Source organism: Pristiophorus japonicus, chromosome 10 (genome assembly GCF_044704955.1).
Source record: "Pristiophorus japonicus isolate sPriJap1 chromosome 10, sPriJap1.hap1, whole genome shotgun sequence".
In the NCBI taxonomy this organism is placed as follows: domain Eukaryota; kingdom Metazoa; phylum Chordata; class Chondrichthyes; family Pristiophoridae; genus Pristiophorus; species Pristiophorus japonicus.
In genome coordinates, this window is record NC_091986.1 from 13,981,673 (window position 1) to 13,998,509 (window position 16,837).

Below are 16,837 nucleotides of genomic sequence, written 5' to 3' on the forward strand. Positions count from 1 at the left end.
TTGCACCGAGTCGATCAACCAGGGAAAGAAAGGCCCCAGATCGACTCACCTTGTAAATAGTTACACTATTGACTTGGAGGCGGGGGGAGTGTTGTTTTATATGTAAACCTGTAAATACCTTGTGTAGCCACCAGAGGCTCATCCCCTGGAGTCCCAAGGGATCCCACAATCCCTTAGGAGACACCTGTACTTAAGGAGACCTCACAGGCTGGAGAGGCGCTCTGGAGACTTGCAATAAAAGTCTAAGGTCACACTTTACTTTGAGCTCACAGTATCAGGTCAGACTCTTTATTCATACAAAACACTATCCTGTTCTGTTTCATGCACAAGTACCTCCATAACTCCTGCCCTGCGGCACTTATACTGTTGCATCAGGGACCCAGGAATTCACAGGCTGGCTTCTTTAAACTGAAAAATTTTATAATTTACAATCAGGAACAGTACTGCATTATCCTAAAAATTTACCTGAACCTCATGATTTCATTAATTAAGCATTGGCACACCATTGTGAACTTTTCATTTTTCACCTATATTTTTCTTGAGGAAGACTCGCAATTATTGTTCATTAGCGCCAAATTTAAGGGCAGTTTAATTCTGCAGATATTCCCACTGGGAATATAATTAAGACTTTTCATATTCATTTCATAGGAATCTTCGCAGCTCTGAGGATGTGCAATAGATTTTGTTTCTCTGTCTGTCTAGACTGAATACAAATTGATGTCCTAGAGGGTAAAAGGACAGTGTTTGACTATATTCCATCTAATTCCAGTAATTTAGTAAATTAATTCCAATTGCACAACCTTTAACTCTGTGATGGACTAATGAGGAAGTGTTCCTGAATCCTGAGGAATGATATAACATTGTAACTTTTTATTTTAAAGCCAGAAACTTGAGCTGATTGTATAGAGCAGTGTTGGTAACACTCACAATTCTATTAATAATTTATTAATTATAACACCTTAAAAAAATATTATTAAAATTAGATTATTTTCCTTCCTTCTATCCTGATGAGCTGGGCCCATTAAAATTGCAAAAGAGAATCAATAAATTATTCATGAAATTTTGAGTATTTGCAACTCAGAGAAATAAGCACCACTGCAAGAATGATTAGAAGGGCGATTTTCACCAAATAATGTAAATGCTTACAAGGTAAAGAGGTGGCCAAGATGGGATTTAAGCTGAAACACCAGTTCAGCCCACATTTACGCAAGATGCATGTTGGTACAGGAGTTGAAGCCAACCAACCGGAGACTCACTCAACAGCTGATGGCCAGTTAAACTGCCTGCTAGCACTCATTAAAGAGGTTGCACAGCATTTTGGTGGTTAGCTCTTTAACTAACGCCCTTTCCTAACAGTGACCAGCTGTTTGGGAGTAAATACGGTGTTGATGTCAATTTCAAGTGCTACTTAATGGGATACTCACCACTTGAAATGATATTCAGCATTTTATGATCATTGCTCCTGGAACTGTGAAGAATACCTCTTAAACACATTGGGAGACTTTCTGGGACACTTTGTCACATTAACCCCTTTAATATCTTCCCAATTGAGCCATATGCTGAATTTTAGTCTGTAATCAGACATATTGCATTAGTAAAGTGTATATTCATTATAAAGAAAAAGTAACTCAAGTAGAGCTTCACATTTAAAGACATTTTTAATTATAGGATTTTGTTCCATAATGACAATGTCCTGGCATGAAATGCTATAAATAATATTTAATTTTACTATTAGTAAAAGACCGATTTGAGATTCTTTCTTTTCTTGTCATCTTCTTTGCGTTTTTTTCAGAATATTCTTTTTATTCAATGAATTCACTTTTCAAGATTAATCTCATTCACCATTTCCATTTTAATTCATTAAATCAAATCTAAACTATAGTTTTAGTCTGTTCTAATTTAAGATTGAACTGCTTGTTCTCCAGGTAACTACAGAACTGTCAGTTTAACGTCAATCGTGGGGAAGTTACTGGAATCAGTTATCGGTGATAGCGTGACTGGCCACTTGCACAATTATGAACTGATGAGGCAGAGTCAGCATTTGTTTGTGAAGAGTAAGTCACATCTGCCTAATCTAGTTACATTGTTTGAGGTGGTAACTAACATGGTAGATAAGGGAGTGTCTATGGATGTCATCTATAAGGACTTCCAAAAGGCATTTAATTTCACACTGTACAAGAGATCATTAGCAAAACTGAAAGCGCATGGAATTGGAGGCAGTCTTGTGACGTGGGTTGGAAATTGGTTGAGGGGTAGGAGACAGACATAAAGGGAACATACTCTGATTGGCGGTATGGTACAAATTGTGCATCCTAAGTTGAAACAGGCAAGACTTTAGTAGACGTGATGCCCAACATGTTGAATCACTGTGAAACAGCAATCAACAAAACAAACAGAATGTTGAACGATATAACCAAAACTGTAGAATACAAGCCAGACGATGTCATAATTAAAATGTATAGTCTTCTGGTTAGACCACATCTTGAGAACTGTGTCTAACTCTGTCCACTTATTCACAGGGAGCTATGCTGCCATCATTAAAAACCTGCACACCAAGGTTTTGCTCCTATATTCCATTTTAAATCCTATCATTTAAGGTGTATTCCATTCCATATCCTTAATTATAAGATGTATTATTTCACATTTTCTACATTGAACTACATCTGGGGTAATTCATAAACTCACTGCCCTCTGCCGCCAACATTCCTCCTGAAGATCCGGCCAGTGCCACTTTCGAGATGGCCTGGAGCGGGCGGGAGGGGAGAGACGCCGGGAACCGCTCGCTGACGTCAGCGGACGGCCGAGTGGCGCAACTGAGCTCCCGCCCACCGAGCTCCCAGATTCCTGCGGGCGGGAGTCGGCGGCAGAACAGGGGTAGACCGCTGGCTGGAGGCTGGTCTGTCCCCGACGGTAAGTATGAAGAACCTGAACAAAAGGTTAGTAAACATTTAAATAAACAATTTCCGCAGCGACTTACCTAGATGGGGTCCCCTGAAGGTCTTCCGAAAGTTTTTTTATTTTTCACTGTTGATTTTTTTTTTCAAGTCTTCAACCCTCCATGGGCCCGACTCCATCCTCGGCGGCACTTGGGCAGCAAGCTCTACCGCCGAGAATGAGAGCTCTCGCCCGCTGCCGCCCAAGTTGACGGCGTACGTCATCCATTTGCCGCCTGCCAACCTTCGAGGAACCTCGGTGATGAATATCCCGCCCAAAGTATCGTCCGGTACCTTGGCGGCCATCGGCGGCACTTTGGGCAGCACTTGGGCAGGTAGAGGCCTTGATAAAAATCGGCCACAAGATGTCTATCTGTCCATCCTGTTAGCCTATCTATCCCTTCCTGCAGTCTTTCAATTCTGCTCACAATTTGCTGTACCTTTCAATTTGATGTCCTCAGCAAATTGTGATATTGTTCCCTCTGTCAAGTACATAATGTTGAGTTTTAACAACATTTTAGTTATATACAATCTTGGGCAGCTCACTAGATGAAAACTGTGAAGGTCATGGGAATGGTGTGTGAGGGATGTGAGGTTTACTCGAGCTGAGACGGTTGTGAATTGACCTGATACAGCTATACAAGATTATGACAGGTTCTGATCATGTGAATAGTGAGAAATTGTTTCCACTGCTCAGTGAGACAATAACGAGCGGGCACAAATTAAAGATAATTGCAATATTAATTAAAAGGGAAGTGAGAAGAAATGTATTTATACAGAGGGTGTTTATAGTAGAGAGTGTGGAATTCTCTACTACAAACACTTGTGAAAGTGAAGCTTGTGATCTTTTTTAGAAAGGAATTAGTTGCTTTAAAAAGAGGTATATTAAAGGGTGTAGAGAGATGGATTAATTCGATAGCTCATGTGAATGGCAGTACAGACTTGATGATCTTAATGGTGTGCTTCTGTGCTGTAACTATCTGCTGCTTTTTGACAAGGAATAAGACCATAAGAAATAGGAACAGGAGTGGGCCATACGGCCCCTCGAGCCTGCTCCGCCATTTAATACGATCATGACTGATCCGATCATGGACTCAGCTCCACTTCCCTGTCCACTCCCCATAATCCCTTATTCCCTTATCGGTTAAGAAACTGTCTATCTCTGTCTTAAATTTATTCAATGACCCAGCTTCCACAGCTCTCTGAGGCAGCGAATTCCACAGATTTACAACCCTCTGAGAGAAGAAATTCCTCCTCATCTCAGTTTTAAATGGGCGGCCCCTTATTCTAAGATCATGCCCTCTAGTTCTAGTCTCCCCCATCAGTGGAAACATTCACTCTGCATCCATCTTGTCAAGCCCCCTCATAATCTTATACATTTTGATAAGATCACCTCTCATTCTTCTGAATTCCAATGAGTAGAGGCCCAAACTTCTCAACCTTTCCTCATAAGTCAACCCCCTCATCTCTGGAGACAACTTAGTGAACCTTCTCTGAACTGTCTCCAAAGCAAGTATATCCTTTCATAAATATGGAAACCAAAACTGCCTCACCAATACCCTGTATAGCTGTAGCAAGACTTCCCTGCTTTTATCCTCCATCCCCTTTGCAATAAAGGCTAAGATACCATTGGCCTTCGTGATCACTTGCTATATCTGCATACTATTCTTTTGTGTTTCATGCACCAGAACTCCCAGGTCCCGCTGTACCACAGCTCTTTGCAATTTTTCTCCATTTAAATAATAACTTGCTCTTCCATTTTTTCTGCCAATGCTCAGCATTCCATATGATTGACATGTACCAAGACTATCGTTGACAGTTATTTCGAACATGACTGCAGCAAAATCAAAAGTTAGGATATAACTGAAGAGATTGTGCATGAGTGAGGGTTTTCCCTCTCCCTCAAAGTAATTCCCTATTCAGCCTTAAGATTAAAGTTGTCATCTTTCAAGGGTCAGTTATACAATAACAACAATACTTAATAATAAAAAGCCATTATAGAAGCTTTTTTTTCCCCTTTCAAAACTGCACAAAGTCCAGCTTTTCACTGAAGTCACCTGGTAGTGATTTAAGCAGAAAGCCAGTCTTAAAATTTCCAAAACACCTGTGATATATAAATTACAAAACCAGACAGGCAAGAAAGATTTAAATGTTCTGGCGTATTAAAGAACAGCTGAATGAACCATGAAGCTCGGTGAATCCATTTTGAAGTTTTATTTCCGTAAATGCAACCATCGGAAAACATATGTTATGAACAAACATGTCTATATAATTAAAATATGTTATTAAGCAGTTCAAGGAATTACAATTAAGCAACTTAGATATTTTGATTGAGGTATGGATAATTGCTGCTTTTCTCTCAAGTCTGAACCACAAATCTAAACCAGAGCAGGCCTCAATTGCTTTTAAGTGGACAACATGTAATGAATGCACAAGTAATTATCAAAAACACTACAGCAGATTTATTTAAATGTTTCACTGCATCTTAAGAAGATACACACCAAGCTTATCCAGGTCCACTGCTCGAGAGCAGCACTCAGTCTGCTCTAAATGTTGGCCTTAAGAGGGATGGAGTATAAAAGCAGAGAAGTCCTGCTACAACTGTATAGGGTATTGGTGAGGCCACACCTGGAGTACTGCGGACAGTTTTGGTCTCCGTATTTAAGGAAGGATATGCTTGCATTGGAGGCTGTTCAGAGAAGGTTCACTAGGTTGATTCCAGAGATGAGGGGGTTGACTTATGAGGATAGGTTGAGTAGGTTGGGCCTATACACATTGGAGTTCAGAAGAATGAGAGGTGATCTTATCGAAGCATATAAGATAATGAGGGGGCTTGACAAGGTGGATGCAGAGAGGATATTTCCACTCATAGGGGAAACTAAATCTCGGAGACATAGTCTCATAATAAGGGGCTGCCCATTTAAAACTGAGATGAGGAGGAATTTCTTCTCTCAGAGGGTTGTAAATCTGTGGAATTGTTTCGCATTAGGCTCTGTGCCTCTGTGCAGGTTGCAGTATTGCTGTGATATTGTCATACATCAGTGAGATATTTACTGAGGTGTACGAAAGCAAGGGTCTTACGCTAAACATCCGTAAGACAAAGGTCCTCCACCAGCCTATCCTCACCGCACAGCACTGCCCTCCAGTCATCAAGATCCACGGCGCGGCCCTGGACACCGTGGACCACTTCCCATATCTCGGGAGCCTCCTATCAACAAGAGCAGGCATCAACGACGAGATCCAGCACCGCGTCCAGTGCACCAGTGCAGCCTTCAGTCGCCTGTGGAAAAAAATGTTTGAAGACCAGGCCCTCAAAACTGCCACCAAGCTCATGGTTTACACGGCTGTAGTAATACCTGCCCTCCTGTATGGTTCAGAGACATGGACCATGTATAGACATCTCAAGTTGCTGGAGAAGTATCACTAACGATATCTCCGCAAGATCCTGCAAATCCCCTGGGAGGACAGGCGCACCAACATCAGCATCCTCATTCAGGCTAACATCCCCAGCATCGAAGCACTGACCACACTCCATCAGCTCTGCTGGGCAGGCCACATAGTCCGCATGCCAGACACGAGACTGCCAAAGCAAGTGCTCTACTCGGAGCTCCTTCATGGCAAACGAGCCAAAGGTGGGCAGTGGAAACGCTACAAGGACACCCTCAAAGCCTCCCTGATAAAATGCAACATCCCCACTGACACCTGGGAGTCCCTGGCCCAAGACTGCCCTAAGTGGAGGAAGTGCATCCGAGAGGGCGCTGAGCACCTCGAGTTTCAACGCCGAGAGTGTGCAGAAATCAAGTGCAGACAGCGGAAAGAGCGTGCGGAAAACCAGTCCCACCCGCCCCTTCCCTCAATGACTATCTGTCCCACCTGTGACAGAGTCTGTGGCTCTCGTATTGGACTATTCAGCCACCAAATAACTCACTTCAGGAGTGAAAGCAAGTCTTTCTCGATTCCGAGGGACTGCCTATGATGATGATGATGGCTATGATGATTTTATGTGGTCTTCTACATGATGTCAAACTTTTAAACATTTGACTGTGATGTATGGTGTTAAGAACCTTCTGAAGATCCATAAACGAAATGACACAGAATAGTCCATTTCCTTCCACTTTTCAAAGCTAGTATGTGACCAATTGTTGACCTTCCTTTACTGAAGCCATTCTGGTCCATCTCAAATGTCTCTCTATTGGTGGCTGACATTTATTCAACAGCAGTCTGTTGTCAATCTGTGCAGCTGTTGCTGTAAATGATATTCTCCTCCAGATGATTGCAAGGGCTTAAATTACCTTTCTTTGTGGTATGATACAACTTTTGAAGAATTCTTCTGGTTTCTTCTACTTAATGAAGATATAGATCGACAGCCATAAAAGGTAATTTTGAAAGCTTTGCAGTTCCCAGAATTCTGCCATAATCAGATACATTCCACGGATGTTTCCTGCTCAGGTTGATCCACTTGCTTTATCTAGTTCTCCCTGAATAAATGGCACTATGATGCTGTCAGGTTTTATTGCTGAAAATGTTCAATTGTTATATTTTCCTGTACTAGGGTTGGTTCTTGACTCAACAACTTTTCAAAGTGATCTTTCCACTGTTGTTTCCTTTTTTCAGCATTTGTTCTTTGTTAATTTTACTTTTGTGGTTTTCTATCTTCCAGTCGCGTGGTTGATTAACATCTGTGGATTATTAATGACAAGGAAATGATCTGCACTGGTGGTGGGTGTGTTTCTCGTTGAGTTTGCAAACTCAGAAAAATTAGGTTTGATACTCCAAAATTATTTAATTGTGTGAAGAAGCAAGCTGATATGTTTTGACATGATAAGGCACTCCATAGATGCAAGAATTTCATTTTTCTTAATTGAGTTACTTTTCCTTCTCTAAACCATAACAAACAAAGTGCAATGCAATGTGAAATGGAATGAAAACTTTTATAAAGGATGAAATGATGCTGGAATTTATGGTATTCTCAACATATCTGTGTGAACATCAAATGATTTTAATCTTGGGCAGTATATTATTTTGGATGACATCTTAATCATCACATTAACATTGTTTTGAGCTAAATTAATTTAATAAATTAATACTGAGGGAATCAAGTGGTTAATAAAATGTATGATTCACTAGCCATTATTAACATATTAACATTTTTCCTCCCACAAATCCTCTGTCACTGCACTTACGTAAGGAATTATCTTACTTTATCAGTTACTTAATTATTTTTCTTATTGGCTAACAAAATACAAAAAAAATTGAAATGGAAATGTTATATACGTTAACCTGTAAATACCTTGTTTAACCACCAGGGGCTCATCCCCTGGAGTCCCAAGGGATCCCACAATCCCTTGGGAGCACCTGTATATAAGAAGGTCTCACAGGCTGGAGAGGCACTCGAGAGACCTGGAATAAAGGACTACGGTCACACATTACTTTAAGCTTACAGTATTTGGTCAAATTCTTTATTCAAGACACAAAATATATATAGAAATACACAATAATGGTATGACTAAATGTATTAAATGGTTGAATTGATGATAGCAAAGACATATCTTGATAATAAAATGTTGTATTTGCAATCTGTGTTAAAACCATCGAATGTGTGTCAGTCTGATTCCTCATTGTTATTAATTTCTTTATTGTCATGACTAAGTCTCATTGTTTCCCTCATTTCTAATTACTCTGGTTCTTCAGGGCTGTTATTCACTAATCATAGTGCACAAAATCTTTCTTTCCAATCACATCCATGAACAAATATTTGGTAGACAACCTGGAGATATTTTGGCGAGTTAATGGTTAACAGTCGAACTTCTTTGTATCGACAAGCAACAGATTTTCTGATATAAACAGGATGACACTGACATGTTGTGAGGAGAAGGCACAGCTTGTTTTCTGAAATGTAAAGTGCTTGTGTAAGGGAATGAGTGTTAGTAATGACATCACATGAGTGGTTTAGTTTTAGGGGAAGAAACCAGGGGTGCCGAGTCCTTTGCTAAAGATAACGTTAGGTAAAGTAAGTCTTGTTTAAGGGAAGTGGTTCTGAGGTAAACAATTGAAAACTGTTTTCATAGATAGCCTGTTTTTAGAGAATTTGGGAAATAGATGCATCATTTTGACATTTCCATTTGATGCAGTTAAAATGTGTATAAAGGGGCAGGGTTTTCAACAGTTTGTCAGAGCGTGCTCGAAAGATACAGAAACTGAATATCCACTCTCTGTATGGAGTTCAGACTGATCACCTTCACTGTGTATCAATAAAGTCTGTTCCGCATACTCCACAACGAAGCTTTGTGCTTACTCGAAATGTGAACCAGAGGAGAAAGCTGGCTGCTTAAAAATCAATTCACTTGCAGCAAAACAAAATTCACCAGGAAACAGCTGTCATAACACCTCCCATCAAGCGTTGCTTCAACTTTTAAGATAAATGTAGTGATAAAAGTGCTCCTCGACAGAAACCATGCTTGAAGGGAGCACAGGTTGGTGATATGTCTACCACACTGCAGTGCCAGTGTTTCTTTCAAATGTGACGGCCTGTTGAGAGGGAAGAAATGCTCAATTTACCTTGTTGTGAATCTTGAGTGCATTATCCTATGCTCGTAAGAATAAATTGGCAGAGAAATTACCTGCACAATCCTGCACTCAATTTATAGCACAAAAATGTGGAGATGCCTGAATGCCCACAAAGACACACACGATTTAATAAGGACACAAACTGCTTTAAACAGGTCTTTGGCTGTACTCCACTCCTAGGCTTAACTTTCTTCTTTAAGTTGATTTAATATCTGTTTAATTTTCTTTATTTTATTAATAAATTCCCTTTCACAACATTTGGCCTAGCAACTCGCACACCATAAACCCAGCCTAATGCTTAGAAATGGCTCCCACAGAGCAGGTCAGACACAGAGCGTTATTTCCTCAAGCAACATTATCATTTCTGAATTGTGACCACCTTGCAATGAAAAATATTTAACAGATTCATCCATTGTTATTTTCTAGCACATTAGGGAAATTAAAATTTACAGGCAAGACAATTGAAAGTTTTATGAGAGATTGGAGACAGATTAAGGGAATGAATAATGGAATGAATAAGCGAAAGATAGGTTGAAGGGACAACTCTACAAAGGAGCAGAGGGTGAGAGTTCTCAGAAGGCTGGGGATTTGGGTCATGCGCAAGGGATCTTGGAAATATGCAAAGAAGTGGGAAGGATATTGGAGATATGTAGTGTGTAGGATCTGTTAAATATTTTTCATTGCAAGGTGATCACAATTCATCTCTGACTCGATGTGAAATCATTCAGAAATGCTAATGTTGCTTACAGGATGAGGAAATCAAGCTCCATGTCTGGCAGTGCCTACTCTGTGAAAGCAGGGTAATTGCAAAGAAATGGAATTTAACAAAGTGTGGATCTCAAATTTGGGATCCAGAACCATAGTGAGCTTAGGAATGTAAAAGCATGAGTTGTCCCATGAAGTTGATTCCTTATTAGTTTCAAATTCTAGAAAATTACTGGAAACTCCTTTGGGAATTGTCAGTATTTCACATTTTTCAAAAGTAAATTATTAGACTACAGGAAGGTTTGACAGGGAAGGTGCAGAGAGGATGCGTCCCCTCGTGGGGGAATCTAGAACTAGGGGGCATGTAAAACAGAAATGAGGAGGAATTTCTTCTCTCAAAGCGTCGTGAATCTTTGGAATTTTCTGCCCCAGAGAGCTGTGGAGGCTGGGTCATTGAATGTATTTAAGGTGGCGATTGACAGATTTTTGAATGATAAGGGAGTCAAGGGTTATGGGGACGGGCAGGGAAATGGAACTGAGCCCAAGGTCAGATCAACCTTGATCTTATTAAATGGCGGAGCAGGCTCGAGGGGCCAACTGGCCTATTCCTGTTCCTATTTCTTATATCTGATACCTCATTGTGCATCTCCCTCTAAATATATTTCCATATGTCAGGAAAAAAAACTGTGGCACTGTGAGATAGAGAGAGACTCAGGTAAAAAATAAAGGGAGATAGACTTTTCCTTTCCTCATTCTAATTTGATTCCTTTATAAAAAAAAACCCAACCAAGTTGAATTTTAAATGCAATAAAATTTTCTTTGAGTAAAATAAATAGGAGGAAAGTGTAGGAGGAGCAAAGTAGGGTAATGGTGAGGTAGGGGGGCCTTCGGATTCTCACCAACCATCTTAGTGGAGTAAGTGGAGAGTAGATGAAGGGTTAAAGGGCCAGGAAAGTGAAAGTGGAGCAAGGAGGAAGAGAGGATAAAGGTGTTGCGAGAATAGTTTGAAATGACAGAAGGAAGGAGATCGATTGGGACTGAGAGAAAGGTAGGAAAGGTAGGAAGGAGAGAACAGGATGGGAAAGCAAATGGGTGAAGAAGAAAGGGGGCTTGGAATAGACGTGATGGGGGAGGGGTGGGGAGGGAGCCTTTGAGGCCCACATTTTCGCCACAACCTTCACTGAAAATATAGCCAAGAGCTGTCAGTGACTCCTTTTCCAATCGCAAGACAACACACCGTCCATCACTTCCCACTTGAAAGGAAGGAAGAAAAGAAATAGACAGAGAAAAAAAACCCAGAAGTGGTCAGAGAGAGAAACCAAAAAGATTTAGGAAGATACGGGGAAGAGCAGTGAAATCGAGAGACATGTTTGAGCAAAAGAAACATGTATGGGCGCCCGGGGTAGTTGCAGGCATATATCTCAGCGCCTGACTGGTAAGGTTCGAAGTGCAGTCGATATTGGAGCTCGGACCTCATTAGCATCAAGCGACCTGCAAAACACGAACAAGCAGCTCACCGACAATGTGGAATGGAAGATCGAGCCACTCGGACACCAACTGCAGCTCTCAGGTAAGTGGTTAAATGGACCAGGAACGAGAATAATTGCAGGGTGGGGGGAATTAGGCTGGGAGGTAGCAGCGGCTGGGGCAAGGTAGCGGTGGCAGTGGGGTGGGGGGGATGGGTGCGATTGGGTACGGAGCAGCGGTCGGCAATGGCTGGTGTTCTTAGAATGCGCGGTTGGAAGGCGCACTCCTGCTCTTCCCGACTCCACATTCAGGTATGTGTATTTTAAAATCTTTGAGGACCGCCTGTTAGGCCACGTGTAAATCCGGTTTTCCTTGACTGCAACTAGCACCGGCTGCCTCAGAGCAAACCAATCTTGCAGAGGAGGTCTTAAGAACACGTAAGACCCCTTCTTTGCAGATACAAAGGATTGAATGCCTTTTTCAGGTGCAAGCTAATTTTTAGGGCTTTACCAATATGATGGGTGGGTCATTTCTGGCTCGCAATGAGCATATGTTTCGCACCCATCATATTCGAGGCTGAGGAGGCTATCTAGCCTCTGAACAACTGGTGCCACTCAGTTGAATTTCGGGTCCCAGATTCTCCTACTTACTGCATTCAATATCACGGGAGCTCTACTAGTAATTAAAATATATTTAACCAAATTTATATTCTGTTATTTTTTACATATTAACCTAACAGCTGCTTATTATGAGCATGAGGAGTACACTAATAATGACTGAAACCTCATCTCTCTTCTGAGGTGACTGGCCATCATCTAAAAACCATCTTGTTACAAGTTAAGCATTTGGGGGTGAAATTTATTATCGTCCCATTTGGGGTGGTAACGTTTGAAAGCTGGGAAACTTAGTGCCAGGCGTTAATGCTTCCCACCTTTCGAAAAATTGGGCCGGGGGCGGTGCAGAGACTTCAGCAGCGCTGTACACTGGGCCGTGCAGCGTTGCCGCGTACAAAGGGCCCTACCCTCCCATAAAGGGAGGGGTCATCGCTGGAAGCTTTGCAATTTAAAAGTCACCGACCTGGACCATCAAGGAAGAGACGATCTCGCGCAATCAGCCGGCACTCAAGCAGAGTTGCAGTGAATGGCGAGACACAACGGTACCCCCGCAATGGTGGTGAGTGTGAAAGGAATGGCTTGGGCATTGTAGGGATGCTTTATGGCGTTGGTGTGGCGTGGCGCCAACCTGGTGCATCATGTGGCAGCCAGGGTGTACAGCGTCATGTGAAGTAAATCCGGCCATGGTGAGGCCATCCCTGGCGTCCCGGGCAGCAACGTGGTCGGGTGCTGATGCCCTGAGTCCTGTGCAGCAACAGGTGATTGCGGAGAAGGTTGGTGTTGTTGGCGGTGATGCTGGTGTGCCTGGTGCTGCTGGTGTTGGGGCTGATCGTGGTGGGATGCTGAGGACCAAGGTGAGACAGGATAAAGGGTACCGATGTTGATGGAAGAGATGGCAGGTGAAGTAGAGATGAGAGAAGCATAATGGTGAGAGAGTTCTTCCGATGAAGTAAGAGTGAATGGAGAGTGGAAAGTGAAAAGCCTGGATAATCTGTGCTGGAAATGGACTGAGAAAGAGCCTGTGGCTGAGGAAAGTGATGATCTGACACGTTTGAGCTTGTACTGTACATTTGAAGCTGTGAAGTCATTAACTGGGCCAATGGCCACTGAACCCCTGCCTCAGGTTGACAGTTGTGTTCGCTGGACAACATGAACCCGGGGCCATGAAGTTAAAGTTAAAAAGTAAGTTTAAAAAAAAGCCTGTTAAGGGTCTGTTAAGTACATTATATTGAGCTAAATTTGGTCTCCCGCCAATGCCTGTCGGGTCTGGTCAGCACTGACAGACCCGACATTACGGCGGGTTGGCAGTGGGTTCCTAACCCACTGTCAAAAAATACACTGTCCCAACCGACCCACCACCAATTCCTTCCGCTGACATCCTGGAAAATTTCGGCCGCAAAGCCTAAACCAGGAAGTAATATTAGAACATTTAGTTTGTTGTAAAATCATGCATATCAAGCAAAGTAAAGAGAGGGAGAGCAATATGAGCTTAAGAGGAAGAGATAAAAGAGACAGAAAGATAAAGTAAAAAAATAATATTAAAAAAAATAATCTCCAACACTAATTCAATTCTGAAGGAATGAGACTTCACATTTGTAAAATTAAATTTTCAGTGCCAGAGAGGGTGATTGGCAATAATGATGACTAGTCATCCCATTAAAATTTCACTTATACCTGAATGTATCAACCCTAACTTTTTTTGCTGTTTAGTGGGTAACTAGTGGGTAAGTACAGTAACTTCACGCCCTTACCTGAAGTTCAATGCAGAATCTATCAGTGAGGTACCCGTAGAGCACAGGCTGTAGAGGGGCAGGGACTATAACCTCCTGATTTCTGTCTTTAACTGCACATGTGATGCTTCCAGAAGTTGCTGTTCCGACTTACTCCATAATAATGGTGAGTGCTGAGAGCCTCACAATTATTCTCAATGCAAAACGGAACCAATATGCATCTTCAGCTTTGGGGCACAATAAAAAAAAATAAGAGTATTACTTACAATTTACTTTTCACTTCAGAACAGAAATAAAACATACACTTAATGTTTCAGCTCTGTAAATCATGCTCTACTTCTATCATACTCAAACCTTCCAGCAATAATTGTTTTATCTATTTTTCCTGCACAGAATTTAAACATGAGTGTTGGCTTCATATTAGCACAGCAGACAGTAAATGCTAAAGATATACAGGTTGAACCTCCCTTAACCTGAACTCCCTTATCCGGAACCACCTCTTGTCCGGAACCATTCCCAGCCACCAGGTGGCGCATGCGCTGAACTCCGACATGAACAAATTGAAGTCCTTCCTTGCTGCCGACTCCAGCAATCGCTGGCCTGACCCCGCGATCCACCGCAGCCCAACCCCAGCCCATGATCCCTCTGTCACACTCACAGCCCCAAGTTAGCCAACCCCAATATCACCTTGATCAGTAGCTGTACCATCCAATTTAACGTGACCACCCCTCATCTGGAAAAATCCCTTATCCGGAACAGGACACGTCCCGAGGGCTCCGGATAAGGGAGTTCAACCTGTATTTCAATTTGTGCTATTTACTACCAGCATGGAACATTTTAAAATGCATTTGAGTTACTGCTCAAGGGAAAAGGTTGAGATGGAATCATCTGTTTTAGTTATTGCAAGGGCTAGCAAAACATTTGTTGTGGAGACTGAGGGACAAATTGAGAGATGATTGCTGTCATCAGATGAATCATTATACTTTTTGAAGAAATGGCAAAAGTATTTATCTGTTTATAAACCACACAAGATTTGTTAACAAGTGGATGTAAATAGTCCATGAAAATTATTTATCTTAATAACTGGTTTCAGAGCTTGCAGTAATTGCTGTTTATCGGTATTGTGGTGATAGCTTTGGTTGGCAGAATTTCAGCGAGTGCAGTACTCAGTGCGGTGAATCCAAAGTACTGTGTCTTCAGCTGAGCTTATGGTGTGAGTGACATGATTATCTAGGATTAAAACTGTATACCATTCATTGAGTACTCTGCCAGAAATTAATCAATGTTCATTAAAATACCTCTGAATTTGTTCTAAGGAGGACCGTTATAAGTGTGGAAGTTGCTTTAATATTCACGATATACATTTGTGAGCAATCCAGTCATCTACCCAAGTTTTATAAACCTATTTTAAGTTCAATGGCTACAGTGGGGCAAAGAAGCTCAGATCCAAAGTGCTGAAAGAAAAATTTAGCTCTGAGGTCAGAAACCACTTCACATTAGCGGTGATTAGTATGAGGATTTCTGGGTAGGACAGTGGAGCCAAAAATCTTCAATCATTTAAGAAAGAATCGGATGCCACGATGGGACTGTGGTTTGGTTTGGATGGATAAGCTGGATGGGCTGAAAGCACTGCCTCATTCATATTTATCATGATTGTATGCCATCCTCCATATTACTATCCAAAAATGATACTGATTAAATCTATTTCCTCATAGATTTCTGAATATCAGTGATTTCTATCAGTTACTATTTTCTGTTACTGGCATGTACTGTTGAAAACTACTTAGAGAATGGGCTGTTTTGTTCACCTCCCAAATTAACACCCGTGAGGCAGAATCTTCACTTTAAGGAGGAGTTGGGCTAGAATCTCCTCTCATTGTTGGGTTAACCCATTGACTTTTCCTCCTGCGACCCTCATTACCCATGTAGGGCAGTTTGGGAGTGGTTGTACCATTCCTCATTGGGAAAGAAATAGAGTGCTGGTGTAGCCTTTATGAGTTGCTGGATGAATTCAGGATGAGAAGGGATTTCCTGCTGGGCGCTGAGGGCAGGAAGCCCCATAAGATGGCAGTTCAGACTGTCTGCTGGGAATTGGCAAGAGTAGTGAGTTAAATCTCCACCAATCCAAGAACCTGGGATGAAGGGATTTTCCTATGAGGAGCGATTGAGTAGACGAGGCCTATATTCTCTAGAGTTTAGAAGAATGAGAGGTGATCTCATTGAAACATACTAAATTCTTACAGGGCTTGACAGGGTAGATGCAGGGAGGATGTTTCCCCTGGCTGTGGAGTCTAGAACCATGGGGCACAGTCTCAGGATAAGGGGTCAGCCATTTAGGACTGAGATGAGGAGAAATTTCTTTATTCAGAGAGTGGAGAATCTTTGGAATTCTCTGCCCCAGAGGGCCGTGGAGGCTCAATCGTTGAGTATATTGAAGACAGAGATCGACAGATTTTTGGTTATTAAGGGATTTGAGGATAATGCAGTAAAGTGGAATTGAGATAGAAGATCAGCCATGCTCTCATTGAATGGTGGAGCAGGCTCGAGGGCCAAATGGCCGACTCCTGCTCCTATTTCTTATGTTATTATGTACCCGCCACACAGTGCAGGAAGAGGTTCAATGATCTTACAAGGACAGCCAATGTAAGTCAAGGCATTGGTTCCAGTACACATCCTCTGCCACTGGGATATAGCCTTCACTCACCTTTCATACTTCTGTCATCAGCTGGATGCCAGGGAAGCCCTATGTGATGACACCCTCAATTTTATGAAGAGAGAAGTTTGTCATTCTGTTTCAGGGCAGTTAGTGTGCAATGCCAAT